Raw genomic sequence first — 19,569 nt, 5'->3', positions numbered from 1 at the left:
ACAAATACTACCTGAACTGCCAAGTATTTCCTGCATTTTCTGCTTTTAGTTTGCATATACTGATATTCCTTTTCAAATTTTCCAAGTCGTGAGTGGTGAACAAGCTATGTGATTTCCCCCTTATGTCAGTAGGCAATTACTCCCAGCTCATAAATTATAGCTGGTGGAAATATGTGGACATTATCCACCATATCTTTACAAAAATTAATACTGAGCAGACTCTACACTGAGAGGGGCATTTTAAATCTATCGTTGGTAGACATAGTGGGTCCTGTGACAACAATAATACAACACAAAAGATTTCACAATGATGCTGGTGCTTTTGACTTTGAAAAAGCAACTCCACCTACAACAGACAATCATATACAATGAACAATTGCAGCACCACAATGAGGAGCATAGAATGGCCACAGGCCATAATGACTGTTTTGATCCATTATGCAGAATGAAATCCTCTGCAGTGACAGGGCTTGTAGTGGTTCTGATGGCGGAACAGTAACACAGTGAAGTCCCTGATGCTTGACAGGAGACATTCAAAATGGTTGCAGGTCCTCGTGCTGAGAAGATGAGAAGATGGAAAGATTGCACACATCATCTCTCAATCCAGTTTCCTCCTAGCTCCTGAAACCTGATTTTCTTCTGTGTTCTACATCATTACTTTCACAGGTCATTGTAAAACAGCACGCCATGTACTGATGCTGTGACAAATGTACCTTCCACTCTCAGTACAAGTAGTGTACAAGAACATACTGGACACAGCCAGATCCTGAATATTTTCATGCATTATTACCAAGAACCATTACTAACATTTGTGTACCTTATCGATCCTTACTCTGTGATCACTTCCTAAGTAAGATTCACATAAACAAGTCACCTATAAATTAAAATCTGTGCCTGAAGCACAGCCTGGGACAAACAATTACTCTGAACAATGGTTATCAGACTGGAAACCATGCAAGATACTAACTAGGTTCTCCCGACTTCTTCAAAAAGCAGTAGGTTACACATGGTCAGAACATTATGTTTAAGCTAAACACCTAGCTGCATTTTCATGATATTGCATATACTTTTCTCCCTTTGTGTTTTGTTATTTTTGTGTTTTAAGATAGTGCTGGAGAGTGGCAGCACTATACAAGGCTTTTCACTGTATTTTGTAACAAGCTACATGTGACAATAAATAAATCAAACAGGAAATCAGATCCAGGTAGAACTAACAAGAATGGATTATTGGGAAAGGGTGAATAGCTTGGAGCTCTGTGAACAGCCTTTAGAAAGCAACTTTTTGAGCTGGGAGTGGTGAGAATATCATAAAGAGTAATGAAGATGAATAGCATAGCAACATTGTGACTCAGTGGTTAGCATTGCTGCCTTGCAGGGATCAGGGTTCAATTCCACCCTCAGGAGACTGTTTGTTTGGAGTTTGCACATTCTTCTCATTGTCTCCGTGAGTTTCCTCTCATAAAATTGCCCGTTGCATCCAGGGATGTGCAAGCGAGGTGGATGAGTCATTAGAAATGTAGGGTTACAGGGATGGGGTGGGATGCTCTTTGAGGGCTTGTGTGGACTTGATGGGCCAAGTGGGCTTCCACACTGTAGGGATTCCATGAGCATAGGATAATAAGCACATTTGCAATGACACAAAGATTGGTCACATGGTTGACAACAAAGAGGAAAATGTTAGGTTACAGGAAGATATAAACAGTTTATCAGATGGACAGATAATGGCAGGTTGAATTTAATCCTGAAAATTGAGAGATGATGCACTTTTGAAGAAAGACCAAGACAAAGGAGTGCTCAAACAAAGGCAAGATACTAGGAAGGTCAGAGGAATAGAGAAAATTTGGGGTGCTTGTTCACAGAACCTTCTAGATAGCATAACAGGCTAACAGAGTAGTTAGGAAGGCATACTAGACGCTCGCCTTCATCGGTTGTGACACAAATTATAACAGCAGAGAGGTCATGTTGGAACGGAACAGAAATTTAGCAGTCAACAGCTAGAGTATTGCAAGTAGTCTGGTCACTACACTGTAGAAAGGAAAACATTGCCCTGGAGGGAACGCACCGGAGATTCATCAGAATGTTGCTGAAGGGTCTAGGCCCGAAACATCAGCTTTTGTTCTCCTAAGATGCTGCTTAGCCTGCTGTGTTCATCCAGCTCTACACTTTGTTATCTTGGCTTCTCCAGCATATGCAATTTCTATTATCTCTGGATAAGATGAGGTTGTTTTCTTTAGAACAGCAAACCTTGAGGGGGCCCTGATAGAGGTGTATAAGATTATGAGGAACATGGGCAGGGTACATACAGAGCAACAATCCCCCTTGGTCAAAAGGTCAATAATGAGGGGGCACAATTTGAAAGTGAAAGGTAGAATGTTGAGAGGGGATTTGAGGAAAAATCTTTTCACCCAAAGATGGTGGGACTCCAGAATGCACAGCCTGGGAGGGTAGCTGAGGTAGGAAACCTCACAACATTTAAAATGTTATTTGCATGAGCATATGAAGTGTCATAACTTTCATGCTTATGGGCCTGGTACAGAAAAGTTGGACTGAACAGAAACATGGCCCTGTATTTTTGGTGATAGAGACTCGCTGGGTCAAAGGCCATTCCGCATTCTTACCTGCATCATTTTTGAAAATCACAACGAATCGGGGATCCAGCACTGACCCCTGCATACCAGGCTCCAGTCATACAAACTTCCTTTTACCAGCACCTTCTGTCTCAGTAAGGCGATTTTGGATCCAGCCTACCAAGTTAACTTGGAGCTCCTGAACTTTACTGTGTAGTCTTTGAGAGTGAGGCAGAGGAGATTCAGGGAGAACGACAGCTGGGACAAAGAGAGAGTTGGGGAGAAGGAGAAAGAGAGATTTGAGATTAAAAGAGAAATCGTGGGGCGAGGGAAGACAGGTAAAGTCAAGATCGAGAATAGAGGGAGAGAATACATGGGGGAACCAACCAAGCTGGATGAGAGGGATAACTGAGGAAGCAAAGAGATTAAGCAGGGAAAGCGTTTTGGGGAAGGGAGATTGGGTGGTAAAACTCGCAGGTTGAATCGTCAGAACATGGCTTTTTCTCGTATGGATGTGTTATGAGTTGGTAAAACGCAGGGAAAGTTGGTGGCTGGTTCACGTTTTGAGTAATAAATATGTTGCTCCGCCTTCCGTCTCCGTGAAGTGCAGCTGTGTCCGGGACGAAGAGCTCACTGAGGCGGACTGTCCAGTTCAGTCATAAAGAAGCTGCCTGCAGCTCACTGACGGTACGTGCAACCACCAATAACAACTCCCATTGTTTTATTTTAAAGCCATCTCAATACATTCACTGGCACAACCTGAGCAAAGAATACATTGTCAAACATTCCAACGAAACAGAAATTGCTCATCCCGTGTTCCAGACATCTGTCTACATTTTTTCTATATATATATGTGACCAGGATGATTGTAAATGACATCTTATAATGTGGAAATCACGCCATTTTCAACCTTCCACATTGACTCTTTATGCTGTTAAAACGTGCTTATCAATTTAATTATACATCATGTTAAGATTCGGAGCCCACTCCTTGCGTTGTTGGTAGGTGCTAATTCTCATATGACAGTTCGAAAAACTGCTGAGACTACAGATGGCCGATTAATGGTACCGGAGGGTTGACGAATATAGCTCGACTCTTGAAAAGGTAGCAGAGCATTGTTAGGGCTGCAAAAAGGAAGACGTTAAAGTTTTCATATTTTAGGCCCAGTCATTTTTCCTTGAGCAATTTAAAATGTGGCACAAAAAGAACAACATCTCATCTTCAGACTAACCATCTTACAACCTTGTGGTTGTGAGCAACTCCTATTCCTTCCCTTTCTTTTAACTTTCCGTGTTACATTTTCTGTTATTATGTCCTCTCTCAGCTTCCCCCAAACCCCACAGTGGAACTATCCGTCCTCAAATCGGGCAAGAGACACACCATTCTTCTGGCGTTCTCACATTCCGATCACTTAATCTCAACTATCAATATCCTTTCTCCCTCAACACTTCAATGCCCCACCCCCCAACAACAGCATAAATGCAACCCCTTCCACAGTTCACATTAGCTCCGCTGAAGTGTCATATAGACTTTAAAAGTTACTGTCTTTCTCTCCATGAATGTTGCGGTCTCCTGCTTTTGTTTTCGATACAAGTTCCAGTATCTGCGATATCTTGCTCCTATATTTCCTTTCTACTTGTTTGACAAATGCTTCATATAAAATTGCTTTTGTTTTCCCATTTATTTTTATACGCTTACCTGTCATCGAATGTATATATTGCCATCTAAATGCATGTCAAAAATAAGCAATGTTGCCAAACACAGGATGTTTAATGATTTGTTCAGTGGAATGTAGCATTCAGTGGTTAGGCTAGCATTTGTTGCCTTAAGAGTTAGCTGCCTTCTCGAACTGCAGTCCATGAAATGTGGGTATAACTGGAGTGCTGTTTGAGAGAGAGTTCCAGGATTATGACCAAGTGACAAGGAAGGAATGGTGAATTAGTCCAAAGTCAGGATGGTATGTGGCTTGGAGGAGTTTTGTGTTGTCTTCTGTATCTTGTCCTGCCAAATGATAGAAGCCAAGTAGACTCTGTTGGAAGAGCCTTAGTGAGTTGCTGCACCGTATCTGTGGATGAGAATCTGCATCAGTGGTGTTTGGGATGCCAGTCGAGCAGGCTGCCTTGTCCTGGATGATGTTCAGTTTCTTGAATGTTGTTGGAGCTGAACCCATTCAGACTTGCAGAATCTGAAAAGTGAAAGAGGATGATTTTAATCTGAATTTCCTGCATAATGGTATTGCGTCTACCAACAGCACATGGACTGCTGCAATTCAAGAAGACAGTTCTTGAAACTGCCTTTTTAAGACCACCTGGAGGGCAACTAGGGATTGACAATGAACGCTGGCCCAGCTAATGTTACCCACGTTCTGTGACTGAATAAAAACTCTTCCAGCAAAGCTATTTTGTAGTTGTTTCATATTCTTGGTCGCATTGTACTGCTAAAGAATATTTACAGTTTGCTGAGGTAGGGGAAAGAGTAACTTTATTTCAGAAACATCTTACAGTAGTTTCACTTTGCCTTGATCAGTAAGAGCGAGCAAGATGATATAACATTGATGAAGCTCTGATGAAGGGTCTAGGCCCGAAACGTCAGCTTTTGTGCTCCTGAGATGCTGCTTGGCCTGCTGTGTTCATCCAGCCTCACATTTTATTATCTTGGAATCTCCAGCATCTGCAGTTCCCATTATCTCTGATATAACATTGTATCACTTTTTGTGAAGCTGTATCTTGTTGTACTAGCATATCAGTCAGACCCAAGTCATTATATTCCAGTTTGCAGTTTTCCAGCTTATTCCTCCATATTACAGCATATTTCTTTATATACACTTATAATACCCTGACTAACCTCTGCCTTTCCCTGACTGCGTATTTCACAGCCCAAATGAGTCAGAACTCCCTAAGAGTACAAATTTGTCAGACCAAAGCTGTTCTCTTCATGTATTGCAGAAAATATCATTTTTTAGCAGAGCAGTCCTGCTCTCTTCCTCAGGCTGTGTAGCTGCTAGCATTCAACTGAGGTACTATGCTTGACCTGAACTTTAAAATTTAAACCCAAAAGTCTCTAACACCCCTCAAAAGTGCTCACCTTCATCCTTAACTCATCTGCAATAAAATTCTTTTTATTTCTGGACTTCAGGTCAAGATTTTGGGAGGGGAGGGGATGGGATGGGAATGCAGGCAGGCAGACAAAGCTTGCCAGTTGTCCAGCATTGTCCAGCCATTGTCAACAAGGGCAGATCGAGTGCAGAATTGATACCCACCCACAAACAGTGGTAGGTTAAATTCGGTGATCACAGACTGACTGGAATTTACTAACTGACTTACAGGCCCCCTCACTGCATTGGGCTAGCATCCCAACAGTGAGCTCTGGGGCACAGTTCTTCAGGAAGCCTTTGAAGCATCTCTGTCGTGTGGCCACAGTTAGTGGAGGATTCCACACCTTCCCACTGGACTCCCCTCCAGCTGCGACCGCTCTGCTTTCAAATATTTTTGAAAATTCAGAGAAGCCACCTCTCAGGAATGGATCACCCCCACTGTCAACCTCTTACCTACAATGGCAGGCTACAGTTTCTTATGAGCAAGAGGATCCACGATTGCCTCCCCAGCTTTGGGAGTTCACCCATCATCCTAACTTGGATGGCAAACACCTCCTGTGGCTGTTAATTGCCCAGTCCCATGTTGCACGATCAAGAACTGTATTCAGCCTTGATTCAAAATGGAGAATGCAGCCTGATGCCTCCCATATTTTCAAAACATGGAGGAAATGAACTGGAGTGGGCCATTTACCCATTGAAGTCGGTTGCACTATTCAGTAGATTAAGCTGGATCTGTATCTCTGTCTGACACCCTTGCTCAACAGAGTTCTGAAATTTTCAATTGGCCTAGGCCCAGGAGCCTTTTTGGAGGAGACAGTTCCAGATTTCTACTGTTTATTGTGTGAAGACCTGAATCCTGAATGAATCAGTTCAAATTTTAAACTGCCCCACCTGAAGAAATGCTACCTGTCAATCTACCCAATAATTTCTTATGGTAGTCCAAAGTACCACAAATTGGATCACCTTTAATCGCCAATATTCAATCTGAAATTGTACATTCATGCCCTCAATATTTTGCTGAGCTTCAACACTGCATAACATTATCTCACTTCTCTATTACTACTCTCCTTGGACATATTGACTCCCAAATCCACAATATACAAGTATAAGGCCTTGCTCCATTCCAGTGCTGTGACCTCCTCAGGCCCTTGGCACCTTATGGTTTTCCATTTTTGTTCTTGCGTTCCTTCATTATTTCCCACCTTTGGATGAAGAATCTTCCATTGTTTTGGCTCTAAAGCACTTGCAACAGTGCACACAGGAGATGTAGATAACTAACATGGGCTGGAATCTTGTTGAAGTGGTGGCTGTAGAGTGAGAGACCTGCACTGACTCGTGGAGGGTAAGGGCTTCTCAAAATAATATCAATTAGCCATTGGCAAGGCCACTGACATTCTCTGCCTGGGATTAAGCCCCAGGGATGAAAGTCCCACCTGATGAAAACTGTCAGTTAATTAAAGGCTGGCATCTCCCACATCTAGCAATGTCAATGCCAGGCAGCCATTCAGGGTCACAGTGGATCAAGGTGTAAGGACAAGCTGTAAGGTTTCTTTTTTTGTCAGAGAGAAGGGGACAAAGGTTTTTTAAGCAATGACAGGGTTGACTCCCAGCACACGCTCCATTGCCCAGTCATTGATCTGTCATTTGATTCCTGTAGGCAATCCACAAGGCAACAGGCCTGTTTGCAACTGGGTCAATTCCAATGGATTCACATTGAGGCTCTTAACCCAATCTTAGCGTTCAATACGTTAATTATATATATGTTGTAACAGTCTCTGCCATAAGGGACAAATTTGATAAATTAATGGGACTAAAAGCAGCGATAACACCAGGACTTTATAGCCCAGATCCAAATTCGTGAGAGGAAGTGATAGCAGATAGTGGAGACATTGGTCAAAATATTCCAGAACCCACTGGAGTCCAGTGGTGGAGGAACAGAGGTTTTCCAGTGGATTGTAAATCTGCTAAAGTGGCCCTTCTGTTCAAGAAGAGAAGGATACAGATAGTGGGAACAGTACAGGACAGTTTCCTACTACACATAATTGGGAAAATGCTAGAGACCATTAATAAGACAGAATTAGTCGGACATTTAGGAAAGTTTAAGACAATCAGAATCAGAATGCTTTTGTGAAAGTGAAATCATGATGACAAATTTGCTGTTGATCTTTAAGGATATAACAAGCAAAATTCACCAAGGGAAACCTTGTATTTAATGTATTTAGATATTTAGAAGGCATTCAATGGGGTGCCTTCAATTATTTGCTATCTGTATTAATGACATGGAAGAGGGGACATAGTGTCATATATTCAAGTCTGCTAATGATTCAGAAATATTTGGGAGGGGGTGCTGTGATGATGATGTTAGGAATCTGCAAGGGGATCGAGATTAAGTGTGCAAAAACTTGGCAGATGGAGTTTAAAGTGGGAAAGTGTGAGTGTCATGCACTTTGGTAGCAAGAATCAAAACGCAGACTGTTACTTAAAAGAAGAGAGACTGCAAGATGTGCAGCACACAGTGTTGTTCTTATGCATGAAAAAAAAGAGCAGCATGCAGGTGTAGCAAATGGGCTTTACTGTTGGAGGTGGACCTTAAAAATGGGGAAATCTTATTCCAACTGTACAGGATGTTGGTGAGGCTGTATCATAAGTACTGTGCACAGTTTTGGTCCTCTTACTTAAGAAAGGATATATTGTCAGGCATAATGGGAACTGCAGATGCTGGAGAATCCAAGATAACAAAGTGTGAAGCTGGATGAACACAGCAGGCCAAGCAGCATCTCACGAGCACAAAAGCTGACATTTCAGTCTAGGCCCGAAACGTCAGCTTTTGTGCTCCTGAGATGCTGCTTGGCCTGCTGTGTTCATCCAGCTCCCCACTTTGTTATATTGTCAGGCAGTTTGAAAGAGATTCGTTAGGCTGATTCCTGAGATGGAGGGTTGACTTTATTAAGAACAGTTAAATAGATTAGGCCTTTGTTCATTAAATTTCAGGAGAATATGGGGTGATTTTATTGAAACATATACGATTCTGAAGGGGCTTAACAGGATAGACTTTGAGAAGATGTTTCCACAAGTGAAAGAACTTTGAACTAGAGGACGTAGTTACAGAATAAAGGGACTCATCTAAATTGAAATATTGAAATAAAGAAATTTCATCCCGAAGGCAGTGAATTCAGGAATTCACCACCTTAGAGAATTGTGGAGGCAATGTCACTGAAAGTATTTGAAGAACAGGCAGATAGATTCTGGAACTGTCAAGGAATTGAGGACTATGCTGTACTAGCATGAAAATAGGAGTTGAGGCCTGGGACATGATCTTATCGAATGGCTGGGCAGGTCTGAGGTGCTTAACTGGCTACTTGTTCTCCCATTTCTTATGTTTTTAATTGGCTGCTTAAGGGTCTCATTTGACGGCGGTGTAGGAAGGCTGGCCATGGACTGCAGTGGTTCAAAAAGGCAGCTCATTCTACCTTTTCAGGGGTAAGAAGGACAGTCAGTACATTCTGGTCCAGCCAGCAGTGCTCACATTCCAGAGTTTAACTACACCATTGTACCACCTCATTAAATGGCCTTTCACCTTCAAATTCACTATCTCTGGGGACAAAGATTTCCTCTGTGGTTTCTTTCTCTTAACTTTCTTGTCTTTCTGATACTGATCCGCTGCTTTTTCCTGTGTCTATTGCTTTTGTCGCCCTCTAAAAGCTTCAGACTCTGACATCTGGATTTCCTATATTTAAACAAAAATCCTTTCATTATTTTGTTAATGTCAAACTTCCCGCCCATTATGAATTCTTTTCGTCATGTTCTTGAGACAACAAATATGTAACTGTACAATGTGGCCCCTGGGTGGCACTGTAATATCTTTCCCACACATTGTGCATTATACTTGTGGAAACTTTCTTCAGTGAGGTTTTTATTCTCAGTAACTAATATTTCTAATATCCAAATTAAGGGTCCAAGTAAACTGACAGTTCAAAGCAATACATATTTTACAGTGAGATGATGCGCATCCATTATCATTTAATACTTCCATTAAAGTTTTGCATGAAGATATTCCTTGCTCAACAATCTGGGCTTGAACTTAGACCTATTTACTCTGGGGGTGAGTTAAGTTTTGATTGTGCATTTTGAACTCGTACACAACATTTTCTAATATCCATGAATCAGTTGTGCAGGTGGAATACTTATCATTATCTCCCGGTAGTTTCTTTTCAGCTGTTATTTTTTAAAACCCAATGCAGACTGAAAGACAATTTTGGAGGGCCTTTCACTAGTTTAGGACACCCTGCAATATAACCCAGCCAACAATGTGGTTTAAGGGATTGTGTTGCTCTTCAAGGAATGCTAAGAGAGCATTGACATCCATTTAAAGGGAAATGCAGGACATTAGCATCGTAAAAAACACCAGGTGGTGTAGCAGTCCCTCAGCAGTGCCCTGAGTGTCAGCCAAGATTATCAGCTTGCCTTGGAGTGATGGTCAACCTCAGAACTTTCTGAATCACGGGTAACATGTTTGAAAGTAGTCTTTTTTCTTTTGAAGAAAGCATGAATGCTCTGATAGCCCTTTGCAGTGGCCACATAATGATAGTTTAAAAAAGGAACATTCTGTATCGAGTAAGGGGACACAGTTGACTTTGGGGTTGGGGAGAATGTTCACTCTTAATATTTCACATGGATGTCAATCTTGAAGGGGCGTACGACAGGAAAATGTTTGCCATAACCACAAGTTTGTTGTATGATCACAAATTTAGTTTTAAAAGAGTCAAGAGTGTAAATCAGGATAAGATTTTCTGGCTCCACACTTTGTTATCCAGAGGAACACAGCAGGCCAGGCCAGCAGCATCAATGGAGCAGGAAAGTTGACGTTCAGAAGACCCAAAACATAAACTTTCTTGTTCCCTCTGATGCTGCTTGGCCTGCTGTGTTCCTCCAGCTTCGCACCACATTATCTCTTACTCCGGCATCTGCAGTTCTTGCTATCTCTAAGATTTTATGGAGCTGTGTTGGTGATAAGCAGTTGCATTATATTCAATTATTCAGGACACAAGCTGAAAGCAGTCAGCAGGTTAGAAATCCTATTCATGCCCTTTTGATAAATCTGATGCATTAATTCTTGACCTATGACTAATAGATGTATCTCGAGTAAATAGCTACAGACATATCGAGAATTGTTACAGACAAGATAAAATGTATCATTTTAAAGCTTCAAATCTAATTTTCGGTATCAATTCTATGTGTGAGCAACATAGTTTCTACAGATACAAAGAAAATACACATGGCACATTATAAAACAGTGACATTATGATCACTGTTTGAAAGTCCCATTCAATTTTGCTGTAATTTCCAATCGAGGTGCTACACACATTTAATCCAATTCAAAATGTCAGCAATTGTTTGTTGCTGTGATATTATGACATGGTTGAGGTCAGACATGTTAAAAAAAATGCATTGTTTAAAAATTAATCATGTACTTGTCTGTGTCCAACTTTCTCTTGAGTAGCTGAAATTCACATAATGATTTAAACACCTCTAGTTTAGTTAGTGGATAATGACCCGACACAGAATGCTGTCAGGGTCTGTTGGTTAAATAACACTTTGCATTAATGTGTAAACTTTTCCATTATTGTGTTGCACCATCTCCTGTTAAAACTTTAGATTTTTTTTTTCCTCCATTGTTTTTCTACTGCTCTCAAAAAAGAAAAACTACATGAGCATGTTATGAGAGATGATGGGAACTGCAGATGCTGGAGAATCCAAGACAACAAAGTGTGAGGCTGGATGAACACAGCAGGCCAAGCAGCATCTCAGGAGCACAAAAGCTGACGTTTCGGGCCTAGACCCTTCATCAGAGAGGGGGATGGGGAGAGGGAACTGAAATAAATAGGGAGAGAGGGGGAGGCGGACCGAAGATGGAGAGAAAAGAAGATAGGTGGAGAGAGTATAGGTGGGGAGGTAAGGAGCGGATAGGTCAATCCAGGGAAGATGGACAGGTCAAGGAGGTGGGATGAGGTTAGTAGGTAGATGGGGGTGCGGCTTGGGGTGGGAGGAAGGGATGGGTGAGAGGAAGAACAGGTTAGGGAGGCGGAGACAGGTTGGACTGGTTTTGGGATGCACTGGGTGGGGGGGAAGAGCTGGGCTGGTTGTGTGGTGCAGTGGGGGGAGGGGACGAACTGGGCTGGTTTAGGGATGCAGTTGGGGAAGGGGAGATTTTGAAACTGGTGAAGTCCACATTGATACCATTAGGCTGCAGGGTTCCCAGGCGGAATATGAGTTGCTGTCCCTGCAACCTTCGGGTGGCATCATTGGGGCACTGCAGGAGGGCCATGATGGACATGTCATCTAAAGAATGGGAGGGGGAGTGGAAATGGTTTGCGACTGGGAGGTGCAGTAGTTTGTTGCGAACTGAGCGGAGGTGTTCTGCAAAGCGGTCTCCAAGCCTCCGCTTGGTTTCCCCAATGTAGAGGAAGCCACACCGGGTACACTGGATGCAGTATACCACATTGGCAGATGTGCAGGTGAACCTCTGCTTAAATGTGGAATGTCATCTTGGGGCCTGGGATAGGGGTGAGGGGGGAGGTGTGGGGGCAAGTGTAGCATTTCCTGCGGTTGCAGGGGAAGGTGCCGGGTGTGGTGGGCTTGGAGGGCAGTGTGGAGCGAACAAGGAAGTCACGGAGAGAGTAGTCTCTCCGGAAAGCCGACAGGGGTGGGGATGGAAAAATGTCTTGGGTGGTGGGGTCGGATTGTAGATGGCGGAAGTGTCGGAGGATGATGCGTTGTATCCGGAGGTTGGTGGGGTGGTGTGTGAGAACGAGGGGGATCCTCTTTGGGCGGTTGTGGCGGGAGCGGGGTGTGAGGGACGTGTTGCGGGAAATACGGGAGACGCGGTCGAGGGCGTTCTCGATCACTGTGGGGGGAAAGTTGCGGTCCTTGAAGAACTTGGACATCTGGGATGTGCGGGAGTGGAATGTCTTGTCGTGGGAGCAGATGCGGTGGAGGCGGAGGAATTGGGAATAGGGGATGGAATTTTTGCAGGAGGGTGGGTGGGAGGAGGTGTATTCTAGGTAGCTGTGGGAGTCGGTGGGCTTGAAATGGACATCAATTACAAGCTGGTTGCCTGAGATGGAGATTGAGAGGTCCAGGAAGGTGAGGGATGTGCTGGAGATGGCCCAGGTGAACTGAAGGTTGGGGTGGAAGGTGTTGGTGAAGTGGATGAACTGTTCGAGCTCCTCTGGGGAGCAAGAGGCGGCGCCGATACAGTCATCAATGTACCGGAGGAAGAGGTGGGGTTTGGGGCCTGTGTAGGTGCGGAAGAGGGACTGTTCCACGTAACCTACAAAGAGGCAGGCATAGATGACATTCCACATTAAGCAGAGGTTCACCTGCACATCTGCCAATGTGGTGTACTGCATCCAGTGTACCCGGTGTGGCTTCCTCTACATTGGGGAAACTAAGCGGAGGCTTGGAGACCGCTTTGCAGAACACCTCCGCTCAGTTCGCAACAAACTACTGCACCTCCCAGTCGCAAACCATTTCCACTCCCCCTCCCATTCTTTAGATGACATGTCCATCATGGCCCTCCTGCAGTGCCCCAATGATGCCACCCGAAGGTTGCAGGGACAGCAACTCATATTCCGCCTGGGAACCCTGCAGCCTAATGGTATCAATGTGGACTTCACCAGTTTCAAAATCTCCCCTTCCCCAACTGCATCCCTAAACCAGCCCAGTTCGTCCCCTCCCCCCCACTGCACCACACAACCAGCCCAGCTCTTCCCCTCCACCCACTGCATCCCAAAACCAGTCCAACCTGTCTCTGCCTCCCTAACCTGTTCTTCCTCTCACCCATCCCTTCCTCCCACCCCAAGCCGCACCTCCATCTACCTACTAACCTCATCCCACCTCCTTGACCTGTCCGTCTTCCCTGGACTGACCTATCCCCTCCCTACCTCCCCACCTACACCCTCTCCACCTATCTTCTTTGCTCTCCATCTTCGGTCCGCCTCCCCCTCTCTCCCTATTTATTCCAGTTCCCTCCCCCCATCCCCCTCTCTGATGAAGGGTCTAGGCCCGAAACATCAGCTTTTGTGCTCCTGAGATGCTGCTTGGCCTGCTGTGTTCATCCAGCCTCACATTTTGTTGTCTCTGAGCATGTTATGCCTGTTTTTGGTGCTTGCATCAGAGTTGATTGTCATTGTTCACATTTGGTGCACCAGATGTCACCTTTAACATCTGATGATGGGATGGCTATTATGACTTGTTCAAAATCAACACTGTCCTAAACTCAAATTCCTATATTGCTGACTGAATCAACCAAAGTTGGCATGACGATATCACATGTTTGTATATACACCTTATTGAGAAGAATCTCGTCTTGTTTTGTCCCCACAAAGTTTCTACTGGATCTAAATGTGGTCACTTCCCAGAGAGAAACAAAATTTGAAAAGAAAATCATAATACTTCATTGTTACCCCATAAAAGAGAGGATTTGGTAGGTGACAGGAGGCAAATAGAGGATGGAGTGGTGCAGCTGGAAAGTTATGTGCACCATTATATACTTCCCACAGTGAAGGCAATCCTTCATCAATAGCGAATATTCAAAGTGGGTGGAAGGTCTTTTTAGTGTGCGGTGGTGCGGGGTGGGTGGGGGCACAGTGTCAGTCACAGATATACACAATGGGCCAAATCTAGGGAGTCCCTATCAAATACCAGTCAACTGGATGGGTAATATATTCAGGTTCTCCTCATGTCATCAAGATCCCAGAAATGTGAGGAGGTGGACCAAATTTTCCATTGAAAGGTAGCTCCTGTAGTGGTGTGATGACTTTTCTATACCTCCAGAAGGGAGCCAGGAATGAGAAGGCCTCGGCATACTGACAATCTCCTGCATAAGTGCACCCTTCTCACATGACCTGCTAGAGCTGATGACATCTCTGACTGAGGGAGAGGGAAGGTTGAGTGAGAGTACACCCTTGGGGTGTCCTGGATTGAAACCTCCAGGGCAGTTATCTGGCACTTCCAATCACTGTTCATGTGCAATGGCAGTTTGATGAGAAAGAGGGCACCTGGAGTGAAGTTTAAGTGCCTCAAACCCCTCTCACCTAGCCAGTGGGCAGTACATATCTGGCAACTGTTGAGCATTTGCTGGAACTGGCAGGCAGTCATATCTCCATGTAAACAGCCAAGTGCTTGGATGTGAGAGCTACAAAATAGAGAGAACTCAGCTGGAGAACTCCATGTTTTGCTCTGGTCTAATGTGGGCCTCTGACTTCTCTGCCAGCTGTTCCATTGCCTGTCTGTGCATCTCCAGGAGGTCTCTTATGGCTGAATCCTGTGGTTTATCAGCTTCATGAGGCATGGTCACCAACTGTCCCCTCCCATGCTACCCCAAGTACTCATATGCCCCCGGTTTCCATCAGCTGGGAATTTATGTTAGTGGTGTGTTCACCAGTCTATTCTAGAAGAGACACTGTTTGAGATTTTGTGGAAATGTCCTGTTGGTGCTCCTTCTGAGGATTCTTAGTCATCAAATGTTGCTTGAGGTTGAGCTGGGGGTAGCTTCTCTCCACCTCTTTCACTTGCTTTTGCTTTGCAAACCTGCAGTGTGGGACTCACAGCATCAGCTGATGGTTGTGCACAGTCCCCTCCCTGAACAGCGTCTCAGGCATTGGTCTTAGATGTCTATTTTCTAACAGCAGACTGACAGGATGGTGGTGAAACTCCAGATAATCCACCATCATGAAACCTCCCCAGCAAGCTCCAAGATCTCCTCCCTAAAACAGGATGAGAGCCTGATGTCCAGCATTCCTCCATTGGTATGTGACCACTCCCTCCTGTTATAAGACTATCACTCCAGCAGACATACAGGATGATTGAGTGTCATCCCAATGGATTGGTGACCTTTTTACCAGTTTGCCTACTTAAGCCAGCTCTTGAGTCTTCTCCAGTCCAGTCAAGGATGAGCAAAACAGCACTGTCCTGGAACTGGAACAACATTTGCAGCATGAGGTTTCTACCACCCATTCAGTGCATGTACTCAGTCTCCCTCTGCACTGCATACTTACACTGTATAGTGCAAATCAAACTGTTACTCTCCAATAACCAGACCTGCAGAGTGTAGCAGATCATTAATCCTATTGTATCCACTCAAGTCACATTCTGGAATGGGCCCTAAAGGCTTTAGCCCTCATTGGTATACCTCAATCTGGGCTATCAGAAACAGCTGAGAGGGTCTCTTGCTGCCATCCCTGGGAAAATGGATCTAAAGTAGATGACCTAAACTAGTCTGGGAGAACAACTTACTAACATTACTGTAAAGCTTTTGAACCTGGTTATCTCAGATACAGTTCTCATTTGAAAGGAATCACCTTGCGTCAGAAACCTTTTCCATAAATCCACTACTCTTAGGTGTCAGAAGATCCTCCTTGCATCCAACCTACTCAAACACTGCTTGTGAACTCCCATTTCCCTCGTCCTTCGGCTGGATAACCGAGAGGAGAATTTGCAGTGAGGTGTCACTGAAGTCATCGGGTGTCATTCAATGACAGTAAGGTCGTTCCTTCTCCACCTTGGAAGTTCATCAATTCTGCAGATAGCTGTTGAAGTTATTCAGATTGGGGTGGTATCAAGGGTATTTACTCTGAGAGCCAGAATTATGATGTTGGCTCGCAGGGAATGAATAATCTGTCAGGGTGTCCTTTAAGTGCATAGTCCATATCTTCAACCAACTGGTGGGTCAGTGGGGACATTGATGATTTCTTGCCCGTCCTCACCACATGATTCACCATGCTCCTCACACATGCATAAGTAATGAGCTGATGCTGTGTAATTGTGTGAGAAAAGCCAATGTTCACTCACCACTGCTTCTGCTGCTTATTTACACAGCAATAGAGGTTCCACGCTAAAGGGCATCAACAACTGAAGACACAGCCACCAATGGTGAAGTGATTAAAAAGAGGACTACACAAGAGACCAAAATTAGAGGGATGCAGATAGCTGCGAGCATAATGGGGTTTGGAGGAGATATTAGAACAGGGGACTTGGGGGCAAAAAGGAAGGAGAAAAATTGCTGAGCTACAGAGAAAGGGTGGAATAGTGAGACTAGCTAAATCATTCTTTCAGACAGCCAGTATGGATAGCTGAGTTAAATAACCTTCTTTTGTAGTATAATCAGTCACTCATTCAATAGGCAATCTAAACTAGTCTGGGAGACCACTGTATTAACATAACATCCAAGCTGTTGTACCTGGTGATTTCAGATTCAGATTTCATTTGAAAAGAATCATTTTGAGTCAGCATCCTTTTCCGTAAACCTCAGGAGACAAAGGATCTGCCGCACCTCCAACCTACCCAAACACAACTTTTGAGCTCCTAATTCCTTGCCCTTTCCCAACCTATTGAATTAAAACAATTGACAGTTCTGACAATAATTAGCAAACAAATCTGAACATTTCATTAATTTTTAAAACTCTTTGTCACATCCTTCTTCAGTCTATTCCTAACATCTTGCTTATTGAGCCTGTCTTGATAGCTAAAATGTTTTAAACTGAAAATTTATATTGATCCTCAAAGGTGCTCAATGTCATTTTGGTATGAGGTTACATCGGTTATGATGTATTTTACTTCATGAAGGAAAAGTGAACATCCTCTGATTAGTGTCCATTTTATTTGCTAGGTTTGAAAACAAGGCTGTGAATAAAAATTGGCTTTTTCCACATTTTCAAAATGTGGATATCTGGGGGAAAAGCAATGTGAAAACAAGACAAGGCCAGAAACAGTTACTTTACTTTGTTTTGTTCATTATAGCAATGAATTTTGACACTGTTAAGTAGACTAATCTTAAAGTGAAATCAGAATGGGTTCATGACCAAATTGGATGCTATATTAAGAACTGGTATTGTGAACTGACATATGTAATTTCTAATTTGCAGGGATATATAATCGAATCTCATAAATTGAAGGTAATTATTGATCTGGTTAGGAAATTGGCTGAATGACAGGAAGTGGCCAGGAGAACTAAAAAGATTGACAACCAGTGACTAAGGCTATCCTGAAAGATCTGTGTTCAGACAACAACTGTCAAATTTTATTTTCAGTGGCTTAAATGATGGGATAGAAAGTCACATATCCACATTTGCGGATCATGCTGAAAAATGCAACTTTGTAAGCAAAGTAGATGGAAGCATAATATTACAAAGAGCTATTAATTAACAAAATGAATGAACAAAACTGGAACAAGTGGATTCCAGTGTGTGGGAAATTGTGGGAAGCTAGGAACTATGGAGCTTCAGAGAGAGTTAGTGGTCTAGGTAAGCAGAACATAAAAAGGCCATGAATAGGTACAGAAAATTAACAGAAGATGTGAATGCACATGGTCCTTTACATTTCAAAGGCTAGAACACAATAGAGTAGAAGAGAGGTTCCAACTGTTTTAAACTCTGTTTAAAAACCAGGCAGGAAAACACACCAACGCTTCATAAGGAGCTGCACTGAGGATGTTACCAAGCACAGTAATGAAACATCTGTGGAACAACAAACCAGCTCGGCGAGCCAACCAACTTCGATATATGGGCCTTGGAGGGAGTGTAGCATATGCTTTCCAGAATCACACTTGGACTCCAAGGATTCAATTACAAAACTGGTTGCACAAATTGGTGTTGTATTCCAGGAATTTAGAAGGTCAAAGGATGCTTTGTTTGTAGTTTACAAGATATTAAGGGGAACTGATAGTTAAATTGGTTTTGTATTTTTTATTCAGAAAATGACACCAGCCGTGTTGTCGTATTTATCACTTGTACCAGAATGCGGTACTTGGCAATGGTTATTTGAGCAAGTTTGCTGCTCCTATCTTCCTTTGCCTTTGCTCTTTCTTGGGCATATCTCATGATTAGTAGTAGAGAATGCACCACTTTAGCATATCTACAGAAGAATTTCAGTTCTTTGATAATAAGAAGAATTATTGTATGGCAGCAAGAAGTACATTTACATTGGGTCAGGCATAATTACTGGTACCTAAGGAGTTGGTTCAGGAACATTGCTCCTCCTGAAAGCTGCAGTAGAATTTGTCGTCTCCATTCTCAGACTATGTGAGACATCACTAAAATGCGGGGACTCAATGTAACATGAGCATTAGCCCCTTTAGCACCTTTTACACTACACAACAGACTTTTGCTTGTTTGGGAATCATGGATCAGGGAACATTGTATCAAAATTAGACTGCACCTTTCAGGACAGAAATTAGGAAATAGTTGTGACACAAAGAATGCTAGAAGTTTTTCACTCACTCCCACCAGCAAACGGTGTCTGATCACTTGAAATTGATTTTGTTTTTGTTAACCACAACTATCAAGATAATGAGGAAATTAGTGGGTATAGAGAAATAGGTTCAAAATCAACCATGCTATTACTGAGAGGTAGAAAGGGTTGAATAGGTTAATGGTCTGCTTCTAATGTTGTATTCATCTATTTATTCCATATGATTTGTAAATTCACCTTCTTACAATGAGTTTATTTTTCATACAATTTGACTTTGCGCTTTGATAGCTACCTCAAAAAAAAGTCTGCAGTATTTATGACAGTTTCTTTCCCCTAAGTTTTCCAGCTATGTAGTTTTGGTTCATGAATTGTCGTTATGCTGCAATTGCTATGCAATAGTTAAGTGCACTGATTCAAACTTTAGCTTCTCTGCTAATTCTGTACAAATACTTTCTATTTAGGCAGACAAAGAAGTTAGGACTTTCATGGGGGTTCTCAATAATCTTTGCACTTTTTTGTATGGGTTCTGTGGAAGAATCATATTGAAGTCAAACTGTTAAGTCGTCTTTCCACATGTGTAGAGGTATGTTAGAACAATGTAGCCGGCCATGGACCGAGACACCAGATTGGAAACAACATGCAGAATTACATTTAAATTAA

The 19,569-nt window shown here is 43.1% G+C and overlaps 1 protein-coding gene across 1 annotated transcript in view; it reads left to right on the top strand.

The window, feature by feature from the left end:
• Positions 1-2,757: 2,757 nt before the first annotated feature.
• plgrkt (plasminogen receptor, C-terminal lysine transmembrane protein) overlaps positions 2,758-19,569 on the top strand; it is a 66,171-nt gene continuing 49,359 nt past the window's right edge. Inside the window, exon 1 of the mRNA XM_048528168.2 lies at positions 2,758-3,254. The gene's annotated coding sequence lies outside the window, so the exon portion shown is untranslated. The remainder of the gene's footprint in view (positions 3,255-19,569) is intronic.

Source organism: Stegostoma tigrinum, chromosome 3 (assembly GCF_030684315.1).
Source record: "Stegostoma tigrinum isolate sSteTig4 chromosome 3, sSteTig4.hap1, whole genome shotgun sequence".
Lineage (NCBI taxonomy): Eukaryota > Metazoa > Chordata > Chondrichthyes > Orectolobiformes > Stegostomatidae > Stegostoma > Stegostoma tigrinum.
Note: the sequence above shows the minus strand (reverse complement) of the source record. Positions and strands in the feature narration are given on the sequence as shown.